Consider the following 12,330-nt stretch of genomic DNA (forward strand, 5'->3'; position numbering starts at 1 on the left):
TAATCTTATTAAGCAAAGAAACGTGGCTTGGTCTAAAGCAAAGAAAACAAATGGTGAGGAGGACTGGTCTCAATATAGATTATTACGAAATAAGTGTACAAAATTAATATAAAGTTCGAAGAGTCAGTATTATTTAAACCTGATTAATGATAACATGAATTGTCCTTCTAAATTTTGGAAATTAACGAAATCTTTTATAGGATCAAATACATCCACTAATCTTCCAAAAGTTTTAAAATTGAATCAAAGATTGATTACAGACAAGGCTGATATTGTTAATACGTTTAATAGTAATTTTATTTCAGCTGGTTTGATAACAGACAATTCCTTGGTCCTTGATGAACAGAGAACTGATGAGTTGACTAATAGTGAATCAGATTTATTTTCTTTTGCCCCTGTATTGCCGTCCCAAGTTCGTAAACTACTCCGAAATTTAGACTGTAAGAAATCAGGTGGGTCTGACCAAATTGAACCAATTTTTTAAAAATTGTCAGCAGATATTATTGCCGAACCTATTGCATCGATTTTTAATTTGAGTCTCAATCCACTAATGTAATTCCACCATCTTGGAAATCGGCTATGGTTATGCCTTTATTAAAAGGAGGCGATCCTTCCGATTTGAATAATTATCGTCCGATTTCTAAATTACCGGTTTTAGCAAAAGTTTTTGAATCTATTATAAATGATCAAATGAAAGAATATCTACTTAGTCATGATATTTACAACGCATTTCAGTCAGGATTTAGAGCGGGCCATAGTACGATAACAGCTACTACATGATTTAATTACTGCTCTCGATAATAGACAACATTGTGCTGCCTTATTTTTTTATTTGACAAAAGCGTTTGACTTAGTGGATCATGTTTTACTGTTACGGAGGCTTAAAAGTGTTGGCCTCGATAATTCGGCTGTGAGTTGGTTTAAAAATTATTTATCGGATAGAACTCAATGTGTTGCTGTAGATAATTACACCTCATCCATGGTAATAGTCAGGAAGGGTGTCCCGCAAGGTTCTTTATTGGCACCATTTCTTTTTTCTATTTTTATTAATGAATTGGGGCAGAGAATACAATCCGCAAAGCTACATTTTTATGCTGACGATACAATTATTTACTCCACTGCATCCTCTGTGTCTCAGGCTATTGAAATTCTTAAGGATTCTTTTTATACTTTTCAGCTTACTTTGTTGAAACTAAAATTAGTTTTAAATGTAAATAAAACGAAGTATATTCTTTTTACACGTAGCCGTTCTATGTCTACTGTTATGCCTATTCTGACTATTGAGGGTTTACATATAGAAAGAGTACCAACTTATAAATATGTAGGAATATGGCTCGATGAGAAGTTAGCCTTTGATGTTCACATTAATTACTTGGTGAAAAGGCTTAAACCAAGACTGGGTTTTCTTTTTCGGGAAAAAAAATGTTTTTCCTTTATAGCTAGAAAGAGAATAATACAGAGTACTATTTTACCTATTTTAGACTATGGTGATGTTGTTTACATGCATGCGTCTACATATTTATTGAAAAGGCTGGATGGCGTTTATCATGCTGCACTGCGTTTTATAACAAATTCTTGTTCACGTACTCATCATTGTTTGCTGCACAACTATTTGGGTTGGCCCTCTTTATATCAAAGAAGGAAATCCCATATGTTAGAATTTATTGTAAAGACATTGATGGGTAGACTTCCAAATTACATTACTAGTCTTCTATGTTTATGTAGAAAGAACTATAGCACTAGATCATCTAATGGGATTAAATTAGTAGTACCTAGGGTACATTCAGAGCATGGTAAATCATCTTTCTCCTACTATGCTCCATGGCTGTGGAATGAATTTGAAGCTACTGTCCCTCCTGAAACAATTCCTCCTTTGAATGTATTAAAAATTTTTACTGCAGCATACAATGATTGAATCATGCTGTTGTTTTACTTGATTTATGATGAATGTTGTGCCCTGACTTTCTGGAATGTTTTATATGTGTTTGTGTGTGATTTGTAGTGTGGCCATCTTGGCCAGGACTCCCTGGAGGAAGGGATTTCTTTTAATCTCAATGGGACCTTCCTGGAAAAATAAAGGAAATAAAATAAAATACATGTTAAGTTGTGGTGTTGTTAGGATATTACTACAGAGCCTGTGACAGTTTCTCAGTGGAAGAACTGGGATCCAGGGCCACAGACGTCTGCAAAAAACTGCTTTAAAAACCTTCGAGATGCAGGTTGGCGATCTTATTGTTTTTGTTTTCATGGCAAGTTGTGGTGTTGTTAGGATATTCCTACAGAGTCTGTGACAGTTTGTCAGTTTGCCAGGGTCGGTGACGTCTCCTCTCCTGGAGTAAAATACAAGTATTAGTGGTCTTGCTGCAAAATCGGGTAAAGGCCACAGCCAGGCTTGAGGGCAAGTCGTCAGCAGACTTTCCCTGGTGGTCTAGTGGTTAGGATTCGGCGCTCTCACCGCCGCGGCCCGGGTTCGATTCCCGGTCAGGGAATGAGTTTTTGCCCACCACCGGCGGCCGTGATTGTAAAATGGCGAAATACGAACTCAAGCGCTAACACCCTCGTCGAGAAGCAGGGCCAAGGAAAAGTTTATGTGTGAAAAAGAACTCCTTCGAGCCGGAGTTGAACCAGCGACCTAAGGATTGCCAACTTGCCACCTACAGTCCTCCGCTCTTCCAGCTGAGCTATCGAAGGCACACTGATTGGGGACAGAACCTCAACATATCAGGTTGCTGAATCTCCGCCACTGGCTAAAACTGCTACAGACATACATGCTGGTTGTTTCGATTAAGTGGTGCAAAGACAACCCGATCTTCCCATACCGGGAGTCGAACCCGGGCCGCCTGGGTGAAAACCAGGAATCCTGACCGCTAGACCATATGGGATCTTCCTTATGCCTGGAGCAGACCCTTTTACTTCTAGTGTGTGACCGTCCCCTTTAAGAACATGGGAATGATCCGAAGGGATTGTTTACTGAATTCAATTTCATCAGGCTCAACAGAGGGAGCTCTCATTTGCCTCATGAGGGGCTCAGTTTCCTCCCATTCTTGCGATGGTATAATAGACAGTACAAACTGGTCGTAAAGCAATGTCCTTGTGACAGTACTCATGCAATGCATTTTAAAAGACGCATAGTATTGTATGGTAACCGTTATCCTACTGACAAAGCAGCCTATTGTTGGACTGTCAATTTTTAATATTTCTCAATCAATCCAATAATAATAATAACAAAAACTATGGGTTAATAAAACGGCTAAGGGCTGACAGCATAGTAAACGAGGCAGAGCGAGCCAGCCAGGAGTCGAACCTAGAATCTTCTGATCCGTAGTCAGACGCTTTATCCATTGCACCACTGGCCCCCTGATCAGGTGTCCGTGAGCTTACACGCCACCTGTTGGTTTTCGACTGGGCAGAGGCCTGTGATGACATCTACTTTTTCTCATGCTATTAACAGACCTGGACCCAACATCAGGAAGGGGTCAGATGAGGGGCCTGCTACAAAAACCTTCAAGATGGAGGCCTCACATGTTGGGGATCTCAATTCTCAATTCAAATCTTAAACGTCAATTTAAAAATTTTAATGTACAGGCTTTTTTGCATGATCTATATAATAGTGATTTACAGTTGGTTTCAATTATACCTGATGTGGTTGATGCTTGGGATTATTTCAAATCTATCTTTCTAGAAATTTGTGATAAACATGCTCCTTTACGTAGATTTCTAAGAGTAGAATCATGCTGCACTGCGTTTTATAACAAATTCTTGTTCACGTACTCATCATTGTTTGCTGCACAACTATTTGGGTTGGTCCTCTTTATATCAAAGAAGGAAATCCCATATGTTAGAATTTATTGTAAAGACATTGATGGGTAGACTTCCAAATTACATTACTAGTCTTCTATGTTTATGTAGAAAGAACTATAGCACTAGATCATCTAATGGGATTAAATTAGTAGTACCTAGGGTACATTCAGAGCATGGTAAATCATCTTTCTCCTACTATGCTCCATGGCTGTGGAATGAATTTCAAGCTACTGTCCCTCCTGAAACAATTCCTCCTTTGAATGTATTAAAAATTTTTACTGCAGCATACAATGATTGAATCATGCTGTTGTTTTACTTGATTTATGATGAATGTTGTGCCCTGACTTTCTGGAATGTTTTATATGTGTTTGTGTGTGATTTGTAGTGTGGCCATCTTGGCCAGGACTCCCTGGAGGAAGGGATTTCTTTTAATCTCAATGGGACCTTCCTGGAAAAATAAAGGAAATAAAATAAAATACATGTTAAGTTGTGGTGTTGTTAGGATATTACTACAGAGCCTGTGACAGTTTCTCAGTGGAAGAACTGGGATCCAGGGCCACAGACGTCTGCAAAAAACTGCTTTAAAAACCTTCGAGATGCAGGTTGGCGATCTTATTGTTTTTGTTTTCATGGCAAGTTGTGGTGTTGTTAGGATATTCCTACAGAGTCTGTGACAGTTTGTCAGTTTGCCAGGGTCGGTGACGTCTCCTCTCCTGGAGTAAAATACAAGTATTAGTGGTCTTGCTGCAAAATCGGGTAAAGGCCACAGCCAGGCTTGAGGGCAAGTCGTCAGCAGACTTTCCCTGGTGGTCTAGTGGTTAGGATTCGGCGCTCTCACCGCCGCGGCCCGGGTTCGATTCCCGGTCAGGGAATGAGTTTTTGCCCACCACCGGCGGCCGTGATTGTAAAATGGCGAAATACGAACTCAAGCGCTAACACCCTCGTCGAGAAGCAGGGCCAAGGAAAAGTTTATGTGTGAAAAAGAACTCCTTCGAGCCGGAGTTGAACCAGCGACCTAAGGATTGCCAACTTGCCACCTACAGTCCTCCGCTCTTCCAACTGAGCTATCGAAGGCACACTGATTGGGGACAGAACCTCAACATATCAGGTTGCTGATTTCGGGTGAGAGGTAGAAATAATATTTGGTTCAATCAATCCGTCTCTAATCTTATTAAGCAAAGAAACGTGGCTTGGTCTAAAGCAAAGAAAACAAATGGTGAGGAGGACTGGTCTCAATATAGATTATTACGAAATAAGTGTACAAAATTAATATAAAGTTCGAAGAGTCAGTATTATTTAAACCTGATTAATGATAACATGAATTGTCCTTCTAAATTTTGGAAATTAACGAAATCTTTTATAGGATCAAATACATCCACTAATCTTCCAAAAGTTTTAAAATTGAATCAAAGATTGATTACAGACAAGGCTGATATTGTTAATACGTTTAATAGTAATTTTATTTCAGCTGGTTTGATAACAGACAATTCCTTGGTCCTTGATGAACAGAGAACTGATGAGTTGACTAATAGTGAATCAGATTTATTTTCTTTTGCCCCTGTATTGCCGTCCCAAGTTCGTAAACTACTCCGAAATTTAGACTGTAAGAAATCAGGTGGGTCTGACCAAATTGAACCAATTTTTTAAAAATTGTCAGCAGATATTATTGCCGAACCTATTGCATCGATTTTTAATTTGAGTCTATCCACTAATGTAATTCCACCATCTTGGAAATCGGCTATGGTTATGCCTTTATTAAAAGGAGGCGATCCTTCCGATTTGAATAATTATCGTCCGATTTCTAAATTACCGGTTTTAGCAAAAGTTTTTGAATCTATTATAAATGATCAAATGAAAGAATATCTACTTAGTCATGATATTTACAACGCATTTCAGTCAGGATTTAGAGCGGGCCATAGTACGATAACAGCTACTACATGATTTAATTACTGCTCTCGATAATAGACAACATTGTGCTGCCTTATTTTTTTATTTGACAAAAGCGTTTGACTTAGTGGATCATGTTTTACTGTTACGGAGGCTTAAAAGTGTTGGCCTCGATAATTCGGCTGTGAGTTGGTTTAAAAATTATTTATCGGATAGAACTCAATGTGTTGCTGTAGATAATTACACCTCATCCATGGTAATAGTCAGGAAGGGTGTCCCGCAAGGTTCTTTATTGGCACCATTTCTTTTTTCTATTTTTATTAATGAATTGGGGCAGAGAATACAATCCGCAAAGCTACATTTTTATGCTGACGATACAATTATTTACTCCACTGCATCCTCTGTGTCTCAGGCTATTGAAATTCTTAAGGATTCTTTTTATACTTTTCAGCTTACTTTGTTGAAACTAAAATTAGTTTTAAATGTAAATAAAACGAAGTATATTCTTTTTACACGTAGCCGTTCTATGTCTACTGTTATGCCTATTCTGACTATTGAGGGTTTACATATAGAAAGAGTACCAACTTATAAATATGTAGGAATATGGCTCGATGAGAAGTTAGCCTTTGATGTTCACATTAATTACTTGGTGAAAAGGCTTAAACCAAGACTGGGTTTTCTTTTTCGGGAAAAAAAATGTTTTTCCTTTATAGCTAGAAAGAGAATAATACAGAGTACTATTTTACCTATTTTAGACTATGGTGATGTTGTTTACATGCATGCGTCTAAATATTTATTGAAAAGGCTGGATGGCGTTTATCATGCTGCACTGCGTTTTATAACAAATTCTTGTTCACGTACTCATCATTGTTTGCTGCACAACTATTTGGGTTGGTCCTCTTTATATCAAAGAAGGAAATCCCATATGTTAGAATTTATTGTAAAGACATTGATGGGTAGACTTCCAAATTACATTACTAGTCTTCTATGTTTATGTAGAAAGAACTATAGCACTAGATCATCTAATGGGATTAAATTAGTAGTACCTAGGGTACATTCAGAGCATGGTAAATCATCTTTCTCCTACTATGCTCCATGGCTGTGGAATGAATTTCAAGCTACTGTCCCTCCTGAAACAATTCCTCCTTTGAATGTATTAAAAATTTTTACTGCAGCATACAATGATTGAATCATGCTGTTGTTTTACTTGATTTATGATGAATGTTGTGCCCTGACTTTCTGGAATGTTTTATATGTGTTTGTGTGTGATTTGTAGTGTGGCCATCTTGGCCAGGACTCCCTGGAGGAAGGGATTTCTTTTAATCTCAATGGGACCTTCCTGGAAAAATAAAGGAAATAAAATAAAATACATGTTAAGTTGTGGTGTTGTTAGGATATTACTACAGAGCCTGTGACAGTTTCTCAGTGGAAGAACTGGGATCCAGGGCCACAGACGTCTGCAAAAAACTGCTTTAAAAACCTTCGAGATGCAGGTTGGCGATCTTATTGTTTTTGTTTTCATGGCAAGTTGTGGTGTTGTTAGGATATTCCTACAGAGTCTGTGACAGTTTGTCAGTTTGCCAGGGTCGGTGACGTCTCCTCTCCTGGAGTAAAATACAAGTATTAGTGGTCTTGCTGCAAAATCGGGTAAAGGCCACAGCCAGGCTTGAGGGCAAGTCGTCAGCAGACTTTCCCTGGTGGTCTAGTGGTTAGGATTCGGCGCTCTCACCGCCGCGGCCCGGGTTCGATTCCCGGTCAGGGAATGAGTTTTTGCCCACCACCGGCGGCCGTGATTGTAAAATGGCGAAATACGAACTCAAGCGCTAACACCCTCGTCGAGAAGCAGGGCCAAGGAAAAGTTTATGTGTGAAAAAGAACTCCTTCGAGCCGGAGTTGAACCAGCGACCTAAGGATTGCCAACTTGCCACCTACAGTCCTCCGCTCTTCCAGCTGAGCTATCGAAGGCACACTGATTGGGGACAGAATCTCAACATATCAGGTTGCTGAATCTCCGCCACTGGCTAAAACTGCTACAGACATACATGCTGGTTGTTTCGATTAAGTGATGCAAAGACAACCCGATCTTCCCATACCGGGAGTCGAACCCGGGCCGCCTGGGTGAAAACCAGGAATCCTGACCGCTAGACCATATGGGATCTTCCTTATGCCTGGAGCAGACCCTTTTACTTCTAGTGTGTGACCGTCCCCTTTAAGAACATGGGAATGATCCGAAGGGATTGTTTACTGAATTCAATTTCATCAGGCTCAACAGAGGGAGCTCTCATTTGCCTCATGAGGGGCTCAGTTTCCTCCCATTCTTGCGATGGTATAATAGACAGTACAAACTGGTCGTAAAGCAATGTCCTTGTGACAGTACTCATGCAATGCATTTTAAAAGACGCATAGTATTGTATGGTAACCGTTATCCTACTGACAAAGCAGCCTATTGTTGGACTGTCAATTTTTAATATTTCTCAATCAATCCAATAATAATAATAACAAAAACTATGGGTTAATAAAACGGCTAAGGGCTGACAGCATAGTAAACGAGGCAGAGCGAGCCAGCCAGGAGTCGAACCTAGAATCTTCTGATCCGTAGTCAGACGCTTTATCCATTGCACCACTGGCCCCCTGATCAGGTGTCCGTGAGTTTACACGCCACCTGTTGGTTTTCGACTGGGCAGAGGCCTGTGATGACATCTACTTTTTCTCATGCTATTAACAGACCTGGACCCAACATCAGGAAGGGGTCAGATGAGGGGCCTGCTACAAAAACCTTCAAGATGGAGGCCTCACATGTTGGGGATCTCAATTCTCAATTCAAATCTTAAACGTCAATTTAAAAATTTTAATGTACAGGCTTTTTTGCATGATCTATATAATAGTGATTTACAGTTGGTTTCAATTATACCTGATGTGGTTGATGCTTGGGATTATTTCAAATCTATCTTTCTAGAAATTTGTGATAAACATGCTCCTTTACGTAGATTTCGGGTGAGAGGTAGAAATAATATTTGGTTCAATCAATCCGTCTCTAATCTTATTAAGCAAAGAAACGTGGCTTGGTCTAAAGCAAAGAAAACAAATGGTGAGGAGGACTGGTCTCAATATAGATTATTACGAAATAAGTGTACAAAATTAATATAAAGTTCGAAGAGTCAGTATTATTTAAACCTGATTAATGATAACATGAATTGTCCTTCTAAATTTTGGAAATTAACGAAATCTTTTATAGGATCAAATACATCCACTAATCTTCCAAAAGTTTTAAAATTGAATCAAAGATTGATTACAGACAAGGCTGATATTGTTAATACGTTTAATAGTAATTTTATTTCAGCTGGTTTGATAACAGACAATTCCTTGGTCCTTGATGAACAGAGAACTGATGAGTTGACTAATAGTGAATCAGATTTATTTTCTTTTGCCCCTGTATTGCCGTCCCAAGTTCGTAAACTACTCCGAAATTTAGACTGTAAGAAATCAGGTGGGTCTGACCAAATTGAACCAATTTTTTAAAAATTGTCAGCAGATATTATTGCCGAACCTATTGCATCGATTTTTAATTTGAGTCTCAATCCACTAATGTAATTCCACCATCTTGGAAATCGGCTATGGTTATGCCTTTATTAAAAGGAGGCGATCCTTCCGATTTGAATAATTATCGTCCGATTTCTAAATTACCGGTTTTAGCAAAAGTTTTTGAATCTATTATAAATGATCAAATGAAAGAATATCTACTTAGTCATGATATTTACAACGCATTTCAGTCAGGATTTAGAGCGGGCCATAGTACGATAACAGCTACTACATGATTTAATTACTGCTCTCGATAATAGACAACATTGTGCTGCCTTATTTTTTTATTTGACAAAAGCGTTTGACTTAGTGGATCATGTTTTACTGTTACGGAGGCTTAAAAGTGTTGGCCTCGATAATTCGGCTGTGAGTTGGTTTAAAAATTATTTATCGGATAGAACTCAATGTGTTGCTGTAGATAATTACACCTCATCCATGGTAATAGTCAGGAAGGGTGTCCCGCAAGGTTCTTTATTGGCACCATTTCTTTTTTCTATTTTTATTAATGAATTGGGGCAGAGAATACAATCCGCAAAGCTACATTTTTATGCTGACGATACAATTATTTACTCCACTGCATCCTCTGTGTCTCAGGCTATTGAAATTCTTAAGGATTCTTTTTATACTTTTCAGCTTACTTTGTTGAAACTAAAATTAGTTTTAAATGTAAATAAAACGAAGTATATTCTTTTTACACGTAGCCGTTCTATGTCTACTGTTATGCCTATTCTGACTATTGAGGGTTTACATATAGAAAGAGTACCAACTTATAAATATGTAGGAATATGGCTCGATGAGAAGTTAGCCTTTGATGTTCACATTAATTACTTGGTGAAAAGGCTTAAACCAAGACTGGGTTTTCTTTTTCGGGAAAAAAAATGTTTTTCCTTTATAGCTAGAAAGAGAATAATACAGAGTACTATTTTACCTATTTTAGACTATGGTGATGTTGTTTACATGCATGCGTCTACATATTTATTGAAAAGGCTGGATGGCGTTTATCATGCTGCACTGCGTTTTATAACAAATTCTTGTTCACGTACTCATCATTGTTTGCTGCACAACTATTTGGGTTGGTCCTCTTTATATCAAAGAAGGAAATCCCATATGTTAGAATTTATTGTAAAGACATTGATGGGTAGACTTCCAAATTACATTACTAGTCTTCTATGTTTATGTAGAAAGAACTATAGCACTAGATCATCTAATGGGATTAAATTAGTAGTACCTAGGGTACATTCAGAGCATGGTAAATCATCTTTCTCCTACTATGCTCCATGGCTGTGGAATGAATTTGAAGCTACTGTCCCTCCTGAAACAATTCCTCCTTTGAATGTATTAAAATTTTTTACTGCAGCATACAATGATTGAATCATGCTGTTGTTTTACTTGATTTATGATGAATGTTGTGCCCTGACTTTCTGGAATGTTTTATATGTGTTTGTGTGTGATTTGTAGTGTGGCCATCTTGGCCAGGACTCCCTGGAGGAAGGGATTTCTTTTAATCTCAATGGGACCTTCCTGGAAAAATAAAGGAAATAAAATAAAATACATGTTAAGTTGTGGTGTTGTTAGGATATTACTACAGAGCCTGTGACAGTTTCTCAGTGGAAGAACTGGGATCCAGGGCCACAGACGTCTGCAAAAAACTGCTTTAAAAACCTTCGAGATGCAGGTTGGCGATCTTATTGTTTTTGTTTTCATGGCAAGTTGTGGTGTTGTTAGGATATTCCTACACAGTCTGTGACAGTTTGTCAGTTTGCCAGGGTCGGTGACGTCTCCTCTCCTGGAGTAAAATACAAGTATTAGTGGTCTTGCTGCAAAATCGGGTAAAGGCCACAGCCAGGCTTGAGGGCAAGTCGTCAGCAGACTTTCCCTGGTGGTCTAGTGGTTAGGATTCGGCGCTCTCACCGCCGCGGCCCGGGTTCGATTCCCGGTCAGGGAATGAGTTTTTGCCCACCACCGGCGGCCGTGATTGTAAAATGGCGAAATACGAACTCAAGCGCTAACACCCTCGTCGAGAAGCAGGGCCAAGGAAAAGTTTATGTGTGAAAAAGAACTCCTTCGAGCCGGAGTTGAACCAGCGACCTAAGGATTGCCAACTTGCCACCTACAGTCCTCCGCTCTTCCAGCTGAGCTATCGAAGGCACACTGATTGGGGACAGAACCTCAACATATCAGGTTGCTTAATCTCCGCCACTGGCTAAAACTGCTACAGAGATACATGCTGGTTGTTTCGATTAAGTGGTGCAAAGACAACCCGATCTTCCCATACCGGGAGTCGAACCCGGGCCGCCTGGGTGAAAACCAGGAATCCTGACCGCTAGACCATATGGGATCTTCCTTATGCCTGGAGCAGACCCTTTTACTTCTAGTGTGTGACCGTCCCCTTTAAGAACATGGGAATGATCCGAAGGGATTGTTTACTGAATTCAATTTCATCAGGCTCAACAGAGGGAGCTCTCATTTGCCTCATGAGGGGCTCAGTTTCCTCCCATTCTTGCGATGGTATAATAGACAGTACAAACTGGTCGTAAAGCAATGTCCTTGTGACAGTACTCATGCAATGCATTTTAAAAGACGCATAGTATTGTATGGTAACCGTTATCCTACTGACAAAGCAGCCTATTGTTGGACTGTCAATTTTTAATATTTCTCAATCAATCCAATAATAATAATAACAAAAACTATGGGTTAATAAAACGGCTAAGGGCTGACAGCATAGTAAACGAGGCAGAGCGAGCCAGCCGGGAGTCGAACCTAGAATCTTCTGATCCGTAGTCAGACGCTTTATCCATTGCATCACTGGCCCCCTGATCAGGTGTCCGTGAGCTTACACGCCACCTGTTGGTTTTCGACTGGGCAGAGGCCTGTGATGACATCTACTTTTTCTCATGCTATTAACAGACCTGGACCCAACATCAGGAAGGGGTCAGATGAGGGGCCTGCTACAAAAACCTTCAAGATGGAGGCCTCACATGTTGGGGATCTCAATTCTCAATTCAAATCTTAAACGTCAATTTAAAAATTTTAATGTACAGGCTTTTTTGCATGATCTATATA

General features: G+C 39.4%; 11 non-coding genes across 11 annotated transcripts; 4 read left to right on the forward strand and 7 right to left on the reverse strand.

The window, feature by feature from the left end:
• Positions 1-2,417: 2,417 nt before the first annotated feature.
• On the forward strand, positions 2,418-2,489 carry trnae-cuc (transfer RNA glutamic acid (anticodon CUC)). Its single transcript has one exon. It is a non-coding gene; the product is annotated as a tRNA-Glu (tRNA).
• Positions 2,490-2,604: 115 nt separating this feature from the next.
• trnay-gua (transfer RNA tyrosine (anticodon GUA)) lies at positions 2,605-2,691 on the reverse strand. The gene is given in 2 exon segments: positions 2,605-2,640; positions 2,655-2,691. It is a non-coding gene; the product is annotated as a tRNA-Tyr (tRNA).
• A 119-nt stretch (positions 2,692-2,810) lies between these two features.
• trnae-uuc (transfer RNA glutamic acid (anticodon UUC)) lies at positions 2,811-2,882 on the reverse strand. Its single transcript has one exon. It is a non-coding gene; the product is annotated as a tRNA-Glu (tRNA).
• A 1,719-nt stretch (positions 2,883-4,601) lies between these two features.
• trnae-cuc (transfer RNA glutamic acid (anticodon CUC)) lies at positions 4,602-4,673 on the forward strand. The gene has a single exon. It is a non-coding gene; the product is annotated as a tRNA-Glu (tRNA).
• A 115-nt stretch (positions 4,674-4,788) lies between these two features.
• Positions 4,789-4,875, reverse strand: trnay-gua (transfer RNA tyrosine (anticodon GUA)). Its single transcript is given in 2 exon segments — positions 4,789-4,824; positions 4,839-4,875. It is a non-coding gene; the product is annotated as a tRNA-Tyr (tRNA).
• A 2,504-nt stretch (positions 4,876-7,379) lies between these two features.
• On the forward strand, positions 7,380-7,451 carry trnae-cuc (transfer RNA glutamic acid (anticodon CUC)). The gene has a single exon. It is a non-coding gene; the product is annotated as a tRNA-Glu (tRNA).
• Positions 7,452-7,566: 115 nt separating this feature from the next.
• trnay-gua (transfer RNA tyrosine (anticodon GUA)) lies at positions 7,567-7,653 on the reverse strand. The gene is given in 2 exon segments: positions 7,567-7,602; positions 7,617-7,653. It is a non-coding gene; the product is annotated as a tRNA-Tyr (tRNA).
• Positions 7,654-7,772: 119 nt separating this feature from the next.
• Positions 7,773-7,844, reverse strand: trnae-uuc (transfer RNA glutamic acid (anticodon UUC)). The gene has a single exon. It is a non-coding gene; the product is annotated as a tRNA-Glu (tRNA).
• Positions 7,845-11,140: 3,296 nt separating this feature from the next.
• On the forward strand, positions 11,141-11,212 carry trnae-cuc (transfer RNA glutamic acid (anticodon CUC)). The gene has a single exon. It is a non-coding gene; the product is annotated as a tRNA-Glu (tRNA).
• Positions 11,213-11,327: 115 nt separating this feature from the next.
• Positions 11,328-11,414, reverse strand: trnay-gua (transfer RNA tyrosine (anticodon GUA)). Its single transcript is given in 2 exon segments — positions 11,328-11,363; positions 11,378-11,414. It is a non-coding gene; the product is annotated as a tRNA-Tyr (tRNA).
• A 119-nt stretch (positions 11,415-11,533) lies between these two features.
• Positions 11,534-11,605, reverse strand: trnae-uuc (transfer RNA glutamic acid (anticodon UUC)). The gene has a single exon. It is a non-coding gene; the product is annotated as a tRNA-Glu (tRNA).
• Positions 11,606-12,330: the final 725 nt, after the last annotated feature.

The sequence above is a fragment of the Siphateles boraxobius genome, unplaced genomic scaffold (genome assembly GCF_051911475.1).
Source record: "Siphateles boraxobius isolate OS27281-9 unplaced genomic scaffold, OSU_SipBor_1 77, whole genome shotgun sequence".
Lineage (NCBI taxonomy): Eukaryota > Metazoa > Chordata > Actinopteri > Cypriniformes > Leuciscidae > Siphateles > Siphateles boraxobius.